The sequence below is a fragment of the Bombina bombina genome, chromosome 1 (assembly GCF_027579735.1).
Source record: "Bombina bombina isolate aBomBom1 chromosome 1, aBomBom1.pri, whole genome shotgun sequence".
Lineage (NCBI taxonomy): Eukaryota > Metazoa > Chordata > Amphibia > Anura > Bombinatoridae > Bombina > Bombina bombina.
Window position 1 is genome coordinate 341,911,194 of NC_069499.1, and position 14,849 is coordinate 341,926,042.

General features: G+C 43.9%; 1 protein-coding gene across 3 annotated transcripts in view; it reads right to left on the reverse strand.

Moving 5' to 3' along the window:
* ZNF142 (zinc finger protein 142) overlaps positions 1–14,849 on the reverse strand; it is an 85,232-nt gene that overhangs the window by 20,162 nt on the left and 50,221 nt on the right. The window lies entirely within an intron of this gene.

Sequence of the window (14,849 nt, forward strand, 5' to 3'; positions counted from 1 at the left end):
CGTTACATATAAAATATGCTTAAAATCCACAATTTAGTCACAGCTCATCCCATTAGCTGTCTAACGCGTTTCGGCCCCCCTGGCCTTATTCATAGACATAAAAATACATTATAAATTCCCTCCTTATATACATGATAGCCAAAATGGCTCCTGGGATTTGCTGTGATTTCATTTGCCCGGATATTGATTGCTCTATTTAAAACACTTGTGTAGGATTAACCTTTTCACTTCTAGCTATCAAAAGAATTGCTATTAATTATGATTAAATTTACATATATTTGTCTACAAAGGATACTCTTGTTTAGCATCTGACAATTTAATCCTGTATCCAGACTATATGTATTCACATTAAGTTTCAATTTCGAAATCTAATTATTTAATGTGATGTATATTTGATTTAGAAATAGATTAGCTTTACTTGCTTTTCTAGTGTGCTGGTCCTCATTTTCAAAGCATTTATGAATGTTTAGGGAGTAAGACACTAATAACTTAAGCTCTTCACTCATTTAGACCCTTATCTATAATAGACAGTTAGCTAGCAGATTTTTTTTTAAAAAAAAAGTATTTACATAGCTGCTCAAATGATGATGTTTAGCAATGCAATTTTAATCCCAAAATATGTTGGGCTAGCTTGTTAATTATATTCTAGTAGTTAAAGTAAAGAGCTTGAAAGTAGTGAGCGACATTTTCCAGTAGCCTGACAGTAAAAAAAAATAGGACCCTTATTAGTATTAAAGGACAACGCATAGCCATATCATTGTTGGATCAAAGTCTACAATCAACTATCCATCTCCAATACTAACACAGTAAAACTCTATTCTGTTATTTGAGAAAGATCAAATTTGGGAAGCAGAATTTATGCTTACCTGATAAATTACTTTCTCCAACGGTGTGTCCGGTCCACGGCGTCATCCTTACTTGTGGGAAATATCTCTTCCCCAACAGGAAATGGCAAAGAGTCCCAGCAAAGCTGGCCATATAGTCCCTCCTAGGCTCCGCCCACCCCAGTCATTTGACCGACGGACAGGAGGAAATATATAGGAGAAACCATATGGTACCGTGGTGACTGTAGTTAGAGAAAATAATTCATCAGACCCGATTAAAAAACCAGGGCGGGCCGTGGACCGGACACACCGTTGGAGAAAGTAATTTATCAGGTAAGCATAAATTCTGTTTTCTCCAACATTGGTGTGTCCGGTCCACGGCGTCATCCTTACTTGTGGGAACCAATACCAAAGCTTTAGGACACGGATGAAGGGAGGGAGCAAATCAGGTTACCTAAACGGAAGGCACCACGGCTTGCAAAACCTTTCTCCCAAAAATAGCCTCCGAAGAAGCAAAAGTATCAAATTTGTAAAATTTGGCAAAAGTGTGCAGTGAAGACCAAGTCGCTGCCTTACATATCTGGTCAACAGAAGCCTCGTTCTTGAAGGCCCATGTGGAAGCCACAGCCCTAGTGGAGTGAGCTGTGATTCTTTCAGGAGGCTGCCATCCGGCAGTCTCATAAGCCAATCGGATGATGCTTTTAAGCCAAAAGGAAAGAGAGGTAGAAGTCGCTTTGTGACCTCTCCTTTTACCAGAATAAACAACAAACAAAGAAGATGTTTGTCTGAAATCTTTTGTAGCCTCTAAATAGAATTTTAGAGCACGGACTACGTCCAAATTGTGTAACAAACGTTCCTTCTTTGAAACTGGATTCGGACATAAAGAAGGTACAAATATCTCCTGGTTAATATTTTTGTTAGAAACAACCTTTGGAAGAAAACCAGGCTTAGTACGCAAAACCACCTTATCTGCATGGAACACCAGATAGGGCGGAGAACACTGCAGAGCAGATAACTCTGAAACTCTTCTAGCAGAAGAAATTGCAACCAAAAACAAAACTTTCCAAGATAGTAACTTAATATCTATGGAATGTAAAGGTTCAAACGGAACCCCTTGAAGAACTGAAAGAACTAGATTTAGACTCCAGGGAGGAGTCAAAGGTCTGTAAACAGGCTTGATCCTAACCAGAGCCTGAACAAATGCTTGAACATCTGGCACAGCTGCCAGTCTTTTGTGTAGTAAGACAGATAAAGCAGAGATCTGTCCCTTTAGAGAACTAGCAGATAATCCTTTCTCCAAACCTTCTTGTAGAAAGGAGAGAATCTTAGGAATTTTTATCTTATTCCATGGGAATCCTTTGGATTCACACCAACAGATATATCTTTTCCATATTTTATGGTAAATCTTTCTAGTTACCGGTTTTCTGGCCTGAACCAGAGTATCTATCACAGAATCTGAAAACCCACGCTTCGATAGAATCAAGCGTTCAATCTCCAAGCCGTCAGCTGGAGGGAGACCAGATTTGGATGTTCGAATGGACCCTGAACAAGAAGGTCCTGTCTCAAAGGTAGCTTCCATGGTGGAACCGATGACATATTCACCAGGTCTGCATACCAAGTCCTGCGTGGCCACGCAGGAGCTATCAAGATCACCAAGGCCCTCTCCTGATTGATCCTGGCTACCAGCCTGGGAATGAGAGGAAACGGTGGAAATACATAAGCTAGGTTGAAGGTCCAAGGTGCTACTAGTGCATCTACTAGAGTCGCCTTGGGATCCCTGGATCTGGACCCGTAGCAAGGAACCTTGAAGTTCTGACGAGACGCCATCAGATCCATGTCTGGAATGCCCCATAATTGAGTTATTTGGGCAAAGATCTCCGGGTGGAGTTCCCACTCCCCCGGATGGAATGTCTGACGACTCAGAAAATCCGCCTCCCAGTTTTCCACACCTGGGATGTAGATCGCAGACAGGTGGCAGGAGTGATCCTCCGCCCATTGAATTATTTTGGTCACTTCTTTCATCGCCAGGGAACTCCTTGTTCCCCCCTGATGATTGATATACGCAACGGTCGTCATGTTGTCTGATTGGAATCTTATGAATCTGGCCTTTGCTAGTTGAGGCCAAGCCCTGAGAGCATTGAATATCGCTCTCAGTTCCAGAATGTTTATCGGGAGAAGAGACTCTTCCCGAGACCATAGACCCTGAGCTTTCAGGGATTCCCAGACCGCGCCCCAGCCCACTAGACTGGCGTCGGTCGTGACAATGACCCACTCTGGTCTGCGGAAGCTCATTCCCTGGGACAGATGGTCCAGGGTCAGCCACCAACGGAGTGAATCTCTGGTCTCTGATCTACTTGAATCATTGGAGACAAGTCTGTATAGTCCCCATTCCACTGTTTGAGCATGCACAGTTGTAATGGTCTTAGATGAATTCGTGCAAAAGGAACTATGTCCATTGCTGCAACCATCAACCCTACTACTTCCATGCACTGCGCTATGGAAGGACGTGGAACAGAATGAAGAACTTGACAAGTGCTTAGAAGTTTTGACTTTCTGACCTCTGTCAGAAAAATCCTCATTTCTAAGGAATCTATTATTGTTCCCAAGAAGGGAACTCTTGTTGACGGAGACAGAGAACTCTTTTCTATGTTCACCTTCCATCCGTGTGATCTGAGAAAGGCCAGAACGATGTCTGTATGAGCCTTTGCTTTTGACAGGGACGACGCTTGTATTAGAATGTCGTCCAAGTAAGGTACTACTGCAATGCCCCTCGGTCTTAGAACCACTAGAAGGGAACCTAGTACCTTTGTGAAAATCCTTGGAGCAGTGGCTAACCCGAATGGGAGGGCCACAAACTGGTAATGTTTGTCCAGAAAGGCGAACCTTAGGAACTGATGATGTTCTTTGTGGATAGGAATATGTAGGTACGCATCCTTTAGATCCACGGTAGTCATAAATTGACCTTCCTGGATAGTGGGTAGAATCGTTCGAATGGTTTCCATCTTGAACGATGGTACCCTGAGAAATTTGTTTAGGATCTTCAAATCCAAAATTGGTCTGAAAGTTCCCTCTTTTTTGGGAACTACGAACAGATTGGAATAAAATCCCATTCCCTGTTCCTTTATTGGAACTGGGTGAATCACTCCCATCTTTAACAGGTCTTCTACGCAATGTAAGAACGCCTGTCTCTTTATTTGGTTTGAGGATAAGTGAGACATGTGGAACCTTCCCCTTGGGGGTAGTTCCCTGAATTCCAGGAGATAACCCTGAGAAACTATTTCTAGCGCCCAGGGATCCTGAACATCTCTTGCCCAAGCCTGAGCAAAGAGAGAGAGTCTGCCCCCTACTAGATCCGGTCCCGGATCGGGGGCTACTCCTTCATGCTGTTTTGTTAGCAGCAGCAGGCTTCTTGGCCTGCTTACCCTTGTTCCAGCCTTGCATCGGTTTCCAGGCTGGTTTGGGTTGTGAGGCATTACCCTCTTGCTTAGAGGATGCAGAATTAGAGGCCGGTCCGTTCCTGAAATTGCGAAAGGAACGAAAAACAGAATTTATGTTTACCTGATAAATTACTTTCTCCAACGGTGTGTCCGGTCCACGGCGTCATCCTTACTTGTGGGATATTCTCTTCCCCAACAGGAAATGGCAAAGAGCCCAGCAAAGCTGGTCACATGATCCCTCCTAGGCTCCGCCTTCCCCAGTCATTCGACCGACGTAAAGGAGGAATATTTGCATAGGAGAAATCATATGATACCGTGGTGACTGTAGTTAAAGAAAATAAATCATCAGACCTGATTAAAAAACCAGGGCGGGCCGTGGACCGGACACACCGTTGGAGAAAGTAATTTATCAGGTAAACATAAATTCTGTTTTCTCCAACATAGGTGTGTCCGGTCCACGGCGTCATCCTTACTTGTGGGAACCAATACCAAAGCTTTAGGACACGGATGATGGGAGGGAGCAAATCAGGTCACCTAGATGGAAGGCACCACGGTTTGCAAAACCTTTCTCCCAAAAATAGCCTCAGAAGAAGCAAAAGTATCAAATTTGTAAAATTTGGTAAAAGTGTGCAGTGAAGACCAAGTCGCTGCCTTACATATCTGATCAACAGAAGCCTCGTTCTTAAAGGCCCATGTGGAAGCCACGGCCCTAGTGGAATGAGCTGTGATTCTTTCAGGAGGCTGCCGTCCGGCAGTCTCATAAGCCAATCTGATGATGCTTTTAAGCCAAAAAGATAGAGAGGTAGAAGTTGCTTTTTGACCTCTCCTTTTACCAGAATAAACAACAAACAAGGAAGATGTTTGTCTGAAATCCTTTGTAGCATCTAAATAGAATTTTAGAGCACGAACTACATCCAAATTGTGCAACAAACGTTCCTTCTTTGAAACTGGATTCGGACACAAAGAAGGCACGACTATCTCCTGGTTAATGTTTTTGTTAGAAACAACTTTCGGAAGAAAACCAGGTTTAGTACGCAAAACCACCTTATCTGCATGGAACACCAGATAAGGAGGAGAACACTGCAGAGCAGATAACTCTGAAACTCTTCTAGCAGAAGAAATTGCAACCAAAAACAAAACTTTCCAAGATAATAACTTGATATCAACGGAATGTAGGGGCTCAAACGGAACCCCCTGAAGAACTGAAAGAACTAAATTGAGACTCCAAGGAGGAGTCAAAGGTTTGTAAACAGGCTTGATTCTAACCAGAGCCTGAACAAAAGCCTGAACATCTGGCACAGCCGCCAGCTTTTTGTGAAGTAAAACAGATAAAGCAGAAATCTGTCCCTTCAAAGAACTTGCAGATAATCCTTTCTCCAAACCTTCTTGAAGAAAGGATAGAATCTTAGGAATTTTTATCTTGTTCCATGGTAATCCTTTAGATTCACACCAACAGATATATTTTTTCCATATTTTATGGTAGATTTTTCTAGTTACAGGCTTTCTGGCCTGAACAAGAGTATCAATGACAGAATCTGAGAACCCTCGCTTTGATAAAATCAAGCGTTCAATCTCCAAGCAGTCAGTTGGAGTGAAACCAGATTCGGATGTTCGAACGGACCTTGAACAAGAAGGTCCTGTCTCAAAGGTAGCTTCCATGGTGGAGCCGATGACATATTCACCAGGTCTGCATACCAAGTCCTGCGTGGCCACGCAGGAGCTATCAAGATCACCGATGCCCTCTCCTGATTGATCCTGGCTACCAGCCTGGGGATGAGAGGAAACGGTGGGAATACATAAGCTAGGTTGAAGGTCCAAGGTGCTACTAGTGCATCTACTAGAGTCGCCTTGGGATCCCTGGATCTGGACCCGTAGCAAGGAACCTTGAAGTTCTGACGAGAGGCCATCAGATCCATGTCTGGAATGCCCCACAATTGAGTTATTTGGGCAAAGATTTCCGGATGGAGTTCCCACTCCCCCGGATGAAATGTCTGACGACTCAGAAAATCCGCTTCCCAATTTTCCACGCCTGGGATGTGGATTGCAGACAAGTGGCAGGAGTGAGTCTCCGCCCATTGAATGATTTTGGTCACTTCTTCCATCGCCAGGGAACTCCTTGTTCCCCCCTGATGGTTGATATACGCAACAGTCGTCATGTTGTCTGATTGAAACCGTATGAATTTGGCCTTTGCTAGCTGAGGCCAAGCCTTGAGAGCATTGAATATCGCTCTCAGTTCCAGAATGTTTATCGGGAGAAGAGATTCTTCCCGAGACCAAAGACCCTGAGCTTTCAGGGGTTCCCAGACCGCGCCCCAGCCTACCAGACTGGCGTCGGTCGTGACAATGACCCACTCTGGTCTGCGGAAGCTCATCCCCTGTGACAGGTTGTCCAGGGTTAGCCACCAACGGAGTGAATCTCTGGTCCTCTGATCTACTTGTATCGTCGGAGACAAGTCTGTATAATCCCCATTCCACTGACTGAGCATGCACAGTTGTAATGGTCTCAGATGAATTCGCGCAAAAGGAACTATGTCCATTGCCGCGACCATCAAACCTATTACTTCCATGCACTGTGCTATGGAAGGAAGAAGAACAGAATGAAGTACTTGACAAGAGCTTAGAAGTTTTGATTTTCTGGCCTCTGTCAGAAAAATCCTCATTTCTAAGGAGTCTATTATTGTTCCCAAGAAGGTAACTCTTGTTGACGGAGATAGAGAACTTTTTTCTACGTTCACTTTCCACCCGTGAGATCTGAGAAAGGCCAGGACAATGTCCGTATGAGCCTTTGCTTGTGGTAGGGACGACGCTTGAATCAGTATGTCGTCCAAGTAAGGTACTACTGCAATGTCCCTTGGTCGTAGCACCACTAGAAGGGACCCTAGTACCTTTGTGAAAATTCTTGGAGCAGTGGCTAATCCGAATGGAAGTGCCACAAACTGGTAATGCTTGTCCAGAAAGGCGAACCTTAGGAACCGATGATGTTCCTTGTGGATAGGAATATGTAGATACGCATCCTTTAAATCCACCGTGGTCATGAATTGACCTTCCTGGATGGAAGGAAGAATTGTCCGAATGGTTTCCATTTTGAACGATGGAACCTTGAGAAACTTGTTTAGGATCTTGAGATCTAAGATTGGTCTGAATGTTCCCTCTTTTTTGGGAACTATGAACAGATTGGAGTAGAATCCCATCCCTTGTTCTCCTAATGGAACAGGATGAATCACTCCCATTTTTAACAGGTCTTCTACACAATGTAAGAATGCCTGTCTTTTTATGTGGTCTGAAGACAATTGAGACCTGTGGAACCTCCCCCTTGGGGGAAGCTCCTTGAATTCCAGAAGATAACCTTGGGAGACTATTTCTAGCGCCCAAGGATCCAGAACATCTCTTGCCCAAGCCTGAGCGAAGAGAAAAAGTCTGCCCCCCACCAGATCCGGTCCCGGATCGGGGGCCAACATCTCATGCTGTCTTGGTAGCAGTGGCAGGTTTCTTGGCCTGCTTACCTTTGTTCCAGCCTTGCATTGGCCTCCAGGCTGGCTTGGTTTGAGAAGTATTACCCTCTTGCTTAGAGGATGTAGCACTTGGGGCTGGTCCGTTTCTGCGAAAGGGACGAAAATTTGGTTTATTTTTAGCCTTGAAAGACCTATCCTGAGGAAGGGCGTGGCCCTTACCCCCAGTGATATCAGAAATAATCTCTTTCAAGTCAGGGCCAAACAGCGTTTTCCCCTTGAAAGGTATGTTAAGCAATTTGTTCTTGGAAGACGCATCCGCTGACCAAGATTTTAGCCAAAGCGCTCTGCGCGCCACAATAGCAAACCCTGAATTTTTCGCCGCTAATCTAGCCAATTGCAAAGTGGCGTCTAAAGTAAAAGAGTTAGCCAATTTGAGAGCATGAATTCTGTCCATAATCTCCTCATAAGAAGAATCTTTATTGAGCGACTTTTCTAGTTCATCGAACCAGAAACACGCTGCTGTAGTGACAGGAACAATGCATGAAATTGGTTGTAGAAGGTAACCTTGCTGAACAAACATCTTTTTAAGCAAACCCTCTAATTTTTTATCCATAGGATCTTTGAAAGCACAACTATCTTCTATAGGGATAGTAGTGCGTCTGTTTAGAGTAGAAACCGCCCCCTCGACCTTGGGGACTGTCTGCCATAAGTCCTTTCTGGGGTCGACCATAGGAAACAATTTCTTAAATATAGGGGGAGGGACAAAAGGTATGCCGGGCCTTTCCCATTCTTTGTTTACAATGTCCGCCACCCGCTTGGGTATAGGAAAAGCTTCGGGGGGCCCCGGGACCTCTAGGAACTTGTCCATCTTACATAATTTCTCTGGAATGACCAAATTCTCACAATCATCCAGAGTAGATAACACCTCCTTAAGCAGAGCGCGGAGATGTAGCCATCTCCGTGGAGATGTTGCCTGTACAACGGCAAAGAGAATGACTGGGGAAGGCGGAGCCTAGGAGGGATCATGTGACCAGCTTTGCTGGGCTCTTTGCCATTTCCTGTTGGGGAAGAGAATATCCCACAAGTAAGGATGACGCCGTGGACCGGACACACCTATGTTGGAGAAATTAGACTTATTCTTGGCCTTGAAAGGCCTATCTTGTGGAAGGGCGTGGCCCTTTCCCCCAGTGATGTCTGAGATAATCTCTTTCAATTCTGGTCCAAATAGAGTTTTACCTTTGAAAGGGATGTTAAGCAATTTTGTCTTGGATGACACATCCGCTGACCAAGACTTTAGCCAAAGCGCTCTGCGCGCCACGATTGCAAACCCTGAATTTTTCGCCGCTAATCTAGCTAATTGCAAAGCGGCATCTAAAATAAAAGAGTTAGCCAACTTAAGTGCGTGAACTCTGTCCATAACCTCCTCATATGGAGTCTCTCTACTAAGCGAGTTTTCTAGTTCCTCGAACCAGAACCACGCTGCTGTAGTGACAGGAACAATGCACGAAATGGGTTGTAGAAGGTAACCTTGCTGTACAAAAATCTTTTTAAGCAAACCCTCCAATTTTATATCCATAGGATCTTTGAAAGCACAACTATCCTCGATAGGAATAGTAGTGCGTTTGTTTAGAGTAGAAACTGCCCCCTCGACCTTAGGGACTGTCTGCCACAAGTCCTTTCTGGGGTCGACCATAGGAAATAATTTCTTAAATATAGGGGGGGGGGAACAAAAGGTATGCCGGGCTTTTCCCACTCCTTATTCACTATGTCCGCCACCCGCTTGGGTATAGGAAAAGCGTCGGGGTGCACTGGAACCTCTAGGAACTTGTCCATCTTGCATAATTTCTCTGGAATGACCAAGTTGTCACAATCATCCAGAGTAGATAACACCTCCTTAAGCACTGCGCGGAGATGTTCTAATTTAAATTTAAATGTCACAACATCAGGTTCAGCTTGTTGAGAAATTTTTCCTGAATCTGAAATTTCCCCATCTGACAAAACCTCCCTCATGGCCACTTCAGATTGGTGTGAGGGTATGACAGAACAATTATCATCAGCGCCCTCCTGCTCTTCAGTGTTTAAAACAGAGTAATCGCGCTTTCTCTGATATGTAGGCATTTTGGATAAAATATTTGCTATGGAGTTATCCATTACAGCCGTTAATTGTTGCATGGTAATAAGCATTGGCGCGCTAGATGTACTAGGGGCCTCCTGCGTGGGCAAAACTGGTGTAGACACAGTAGGGGATGATGCAGTATCATGTTTACTCCCCTCATCTGAGGAATCATCTTGGGCAATTTCATTATCTGTGACAGTACTGTCCTTACTTTGTTTGGACGCTATGGCACAATTATCACACAAATTTAATTGGGGAGACACATTGGCTTTCATACATATAGAACATAGCTTATCTGAAGGCACAGACATGTTAAACAGGCTTAAACTTGTCAATAAAGCACAAAAAACCGTTTTAAAACAAAACCGTTACTGTCTCTTTAAATTTTAAACAGAAAACACTTTATTACTGAATATGTGAAAAAGTATGAAGGAAGTGTTCAAAAATTTCACCACAGTGTCTTAAAGCATTAAGAGTATTGCACACCAAATTTCAGAGCTTTAACCCTTAAAATAACGGAACCGGAGCCGTTTACAAATTTAACCCCTATACAGTCCCAGCTATAGCCTTTGCTGAGACCTAATCAAGCCCAGAGGGGAATACGATACCAAGTGACGCCTTCTAGAAACTTTTCCAGCAACTTTCAGATCCTCACACATGCATCTGCATGTCCTGCTCTCAAAAAACAACTGCGCAGTAATGGCGCGAAAATGAGGCTCAGCCTACAACTAGGAAGGTCCCCTGACTGGAAAAGGTGTCTAACATAGTGCCTGCCGTTTAATAAACGTTCCCCAAGTTTATAAATGTGAATTATCAGCATAAACATGAATAAAATGCCCAAATAAAGCAATCGATTTAGCCCATAAAAGTGTCTACCAGTTTTATAGCCCATATTAAGCCCTTTATTCTGTTTGTTAGACTAAGAAAATGGCTTACCGGTCCCCATGAGGGGAAATGACAGCCTTCCAGCATTACACAGTCTTGTTAGAAATATGGCTAGTCATACCTTAAGCAGAAAAGTCTGCTAACTGTTTCCCCCAACTGAAGTTACTTCATCTCAACAGTCCTATGTGGAAACAGCAATCGATTTTAGTTACTGTCTGCTAAAATCATCTTCCTCTCACAAACAGAAATCTTCATCCTTTTCTGTTTCAGAGTAAATAGTACATACCAGCACTATTTTAAAATAACAAACACTTGATAGAAGAATAAAAAACTACATTTAAACACCAAAAAACTCTTAACCATCTCCGTGGAGATGTTGCCTGTGCAACGGCAAAGAGAATGACTGGGGTGGGCGGAGCCTAGGAGGGACTATATGGCCAGCTTTGCTGGGACTCTTTGCCATTTCCTGTTGGGGAAGAGATATTTCCCACAAGTAAGGATGACGCCGTGGACCGGACACACCAATGTTGGAGAAATTATATTTAATTTCTTTTCCAGAAATTAATGACACCCCCCTCAATATTCAAGCCCAATGGTCTTCTAGTTTGTAACTGGAAGATCCAGAAAGCTTCTCTGTATAGGAGGTGACTATTTCTATCACCTCCTCTGGAGTTAGGTTTCACTATCTCTATAATTTGCCAACTAAATGAAGTGACGTCCTGATTGTGGCAATTAATAAAATGCCTTGACAAATCTGAACATTCAATCTTATTTTTAATATCATTTAGATGTTCCCTTACTCTTGTTCTGGCCTCCCTAGTGGTGCACCCTGTGTATTGCAACCTACAAAAGGTGCATTCAATGAGGTAAATAGCATACGTGCTGCGACAAGTACTGCAACTTTCATGGGTATAAACCTCATTGATTTAACCCGTTTGTTTATTGGGGTATAGTGTATTGAATGTATTTTAACCCCTTATTTATTAATTTAGATGTTATAGTATTATCTTCAATAACATGTTCTGTCACTTTAAGAAGCGGTTGCTGCTAATAAGCTAGAATAACATAATTTATGCTTACCTGATAAATTCCTTTCTTCTGTTGTGTGATCAGTCCACGGGTCATCATTACTTCTGGGATATAACTCCTCCCCAACAGGAAATGCAAGAGGATTCACCCAGCAGAGCTGCATATAGCTCCTCCCCTCTACGTCAGTCCCAGTCATTCGACCAAGAATCAACGAGAAAGGAGAAACCAAGGGTGAAGTGGTGACTGGAGTATAATTTAAAAGATATTTACCTGCCTTAAAAAACAGGGCGGGCCGTGGACTGATCACACAACAGAAGAAAGGAATTTATCAGGTAAGCATAAATTATGTTTTCTTCTGTTATGTGTGATCAGTCCACGGGTCATCATTACTTCTGGGATACCAATACCAAAGCAAAAGTACACGGATGACGGGAGGGATAGGCAGGCTCATTATACAGAAGGAACCACTGCCTGAAGAACCTTTCTCCCAAAAATAGCCTCAGAAGAAGCAAAAGTGTCAAATTTGTAAAATTTGGAAAAAGTATGAAGCGAAGACCAAGTTGCAGCCTTGCAAATCTGTTCAACAGAGGCCTCATTCTTAAAGGCCCAAGTGGAAGCCACAGCTCTAGTAGAATGAGCTGTAATTCTTTCAGGAGGCTGCTGTTCAGCAGTCTCATAGGCTAAACGAATTATGCTACGAAGCCAGAAGGAGAGAGAGGTAGCCGAAGCCCTATGACCTCTCCTCTGACCAGAGTACACGACAAACAGGGAAGACGTTTGTCGAAAATCCTTAGTTGCCTGCAAGTAGAACTTGAGGGCACGAACTACATCCAGATTGTGTAGAAGACGTTCCTTCTTTGAAGAAGGATTCGGGCACAGGGAAGGAACCACGATCTCTTGATTGATGTTCCTGTTAGTGACTACCTTAGGTAAGAACCCAGGTTTAGTACGCAGAACTACCTTATCTGAATGAAAAATCAAATAAGGAGAATCACAATGTAAAGCTGATAACTCAGAGACTCTCCGAGCCGAAGAAATAGCCATTAAAAATAACACTTTCCAAGATAACAACTTTATATCAATGGAATGAAGGGGTTCAAACGGAACTCCTTGTAGAACTTTAAGAACAAGGTTTAAACTCCATGGCGGAGCAACAGTTTTAAACACAGGCTTGATTCTAGCTAAAGCCTGACAAAAGGCCTGGACGTCTGGATTTTCTGACAGACGCCTGTGCAACAAGATGGACAGAGCTGAGATCTGTCCCTTTAATGAACTAGCCGATAAACCCTTTTCTAAACCTTCTTGTAGAAAGGACAATATCCTAGGAATCCTAACCTTACTCCAGGAGTAACCTTTGGATTCGCACCAGTATAGGTATTTACGCCATATCTTATGGTAAATCCTTCTGGTAACAGGCTTCCTAGCCTGTATCAGGGTATCAATAACCGACTCAGAAAAACCACGTTTTGATAAAATCAAGCGTTCAATTTCCAAGCAGTCAGCTTCAGAGAAGTTAGATTTTGATGTTTGAATGGACCCTGTATCAGAAGGTCCTGTCTTAGAGGTAGAGACCAAGGCGGACAGGATGACATGTCCACTAGATCTGCATACCAAGTCCTGCGTGGCCATGCAGGCGCTATTAGAATCACTGATGCTCTCTCCTGTTTGATTTTGGCAATCAATCGAGGAAGCAGCGGGAAGGGTGGAAACACATAAGCCATCCCGAAGTTCCAAGGTGCTGTCAAAGCATCTATCAGAACCGCTCCCGGATCCCTGGATCTGGACCCGTAGCGAGGAAGTTTGGCGTTCTGGCGAGACGCCATGAGATCTATCTCTGGTTTGCCCCAACGTCGAAGTATTTGGGCAAAGACCTCCGGATGAAGTTCCCACTCCCCCGGATGAAAAGTCTGGCGACTCAAGAAATCCGCCTCCCAGTTCTCCACTCCCGGGATGTGGATTGCTGACAGATGGCAAGAGTGAGACTCTGCCCAGCGAATTATCTTTGATACTTCCATCATTGCTAGGGAGCTTCTTGTCCCTCCTTGATGGTTGATGTAAGCTACAGTCGTGATGTTGTCCGACTGAAACCTGATGAACCCCCGAGTTTTTAACTGGGGCCAAGCCAGAAGGGCATTGAGAACTGCTCTCAATTCCAGAATGTTTATTGGTAGGAGACTTTCCTCCTGATTCCATAGTCCCTGAGCCTTCAGAGAATTCCAGACAGCGCCCCAACCTAGTAGGCTGGCGTCTGTTGTTACAATTGTCCAGTCCGGCCTGCTGAATGGCATCCCCCTGGACAGATGTGGCCGAGAAAGCCACCATAGAAGAGAGTTTCTGGTCTCTTGATCCAGATTCAGAGTAGGGGACAAGTCTGAGTAATCCCCATTCCACTGACTCAGCATGCACAATTGCAGCGGTCTGAGATGTAGACGTGCAAAGGGTACTATGTCCATTGCTGCTACCATTAAGCCGATCACCTCCATGCATTGAGCTACTGACGGGAGTTGAATGGAATGAAGGACACGGCATGCATTTAGAAGCTTTGTTAATCTGTCTTCTGTCAGATAAATCTTCATTTCTACAGAATCTATAAGAGTCCCCAAGAATGGAACTCTTGTGAGAGGAAAGAGAGAACTCTTCTTTTCGTTCACTTTCCATCCATGCGACCTTAGAAATGCCAGAACTAACTCTGTATGAGACTTGGCAGTTTGAAAGCTTGAAGCTTGTATCAGAATGTCGTCTAGGTACGGAGCTACCGAAATTCCTCGCGGTCTTAGTACCGCCAGAAGGGCACCCAGAACCTTTGTGAAGATTCTTGGAGCCGTAGCCAATCCGAATGGAAGAGCTACAAACTGGTAATGCCTGTCTAAGAAGGCAAACCTTAGATACCGGTAATGATCTTTGTGAATCGGTATGTGAAGGTAAGCATCCTTTAAATCCACTGTGGTCATGTACTGACCTTTTTGGATCATGGGTAAGATTGTCCGAATAGTTTCCATTTTGAACGATGGAACTCTTAGGAATTTGTTTAGGATCTTTAAATCCAAGATTGGCCTGAAAGTTCCCTCTTTTTTGGGAACCACAAACAGGTTTGAGTAAAACCCTT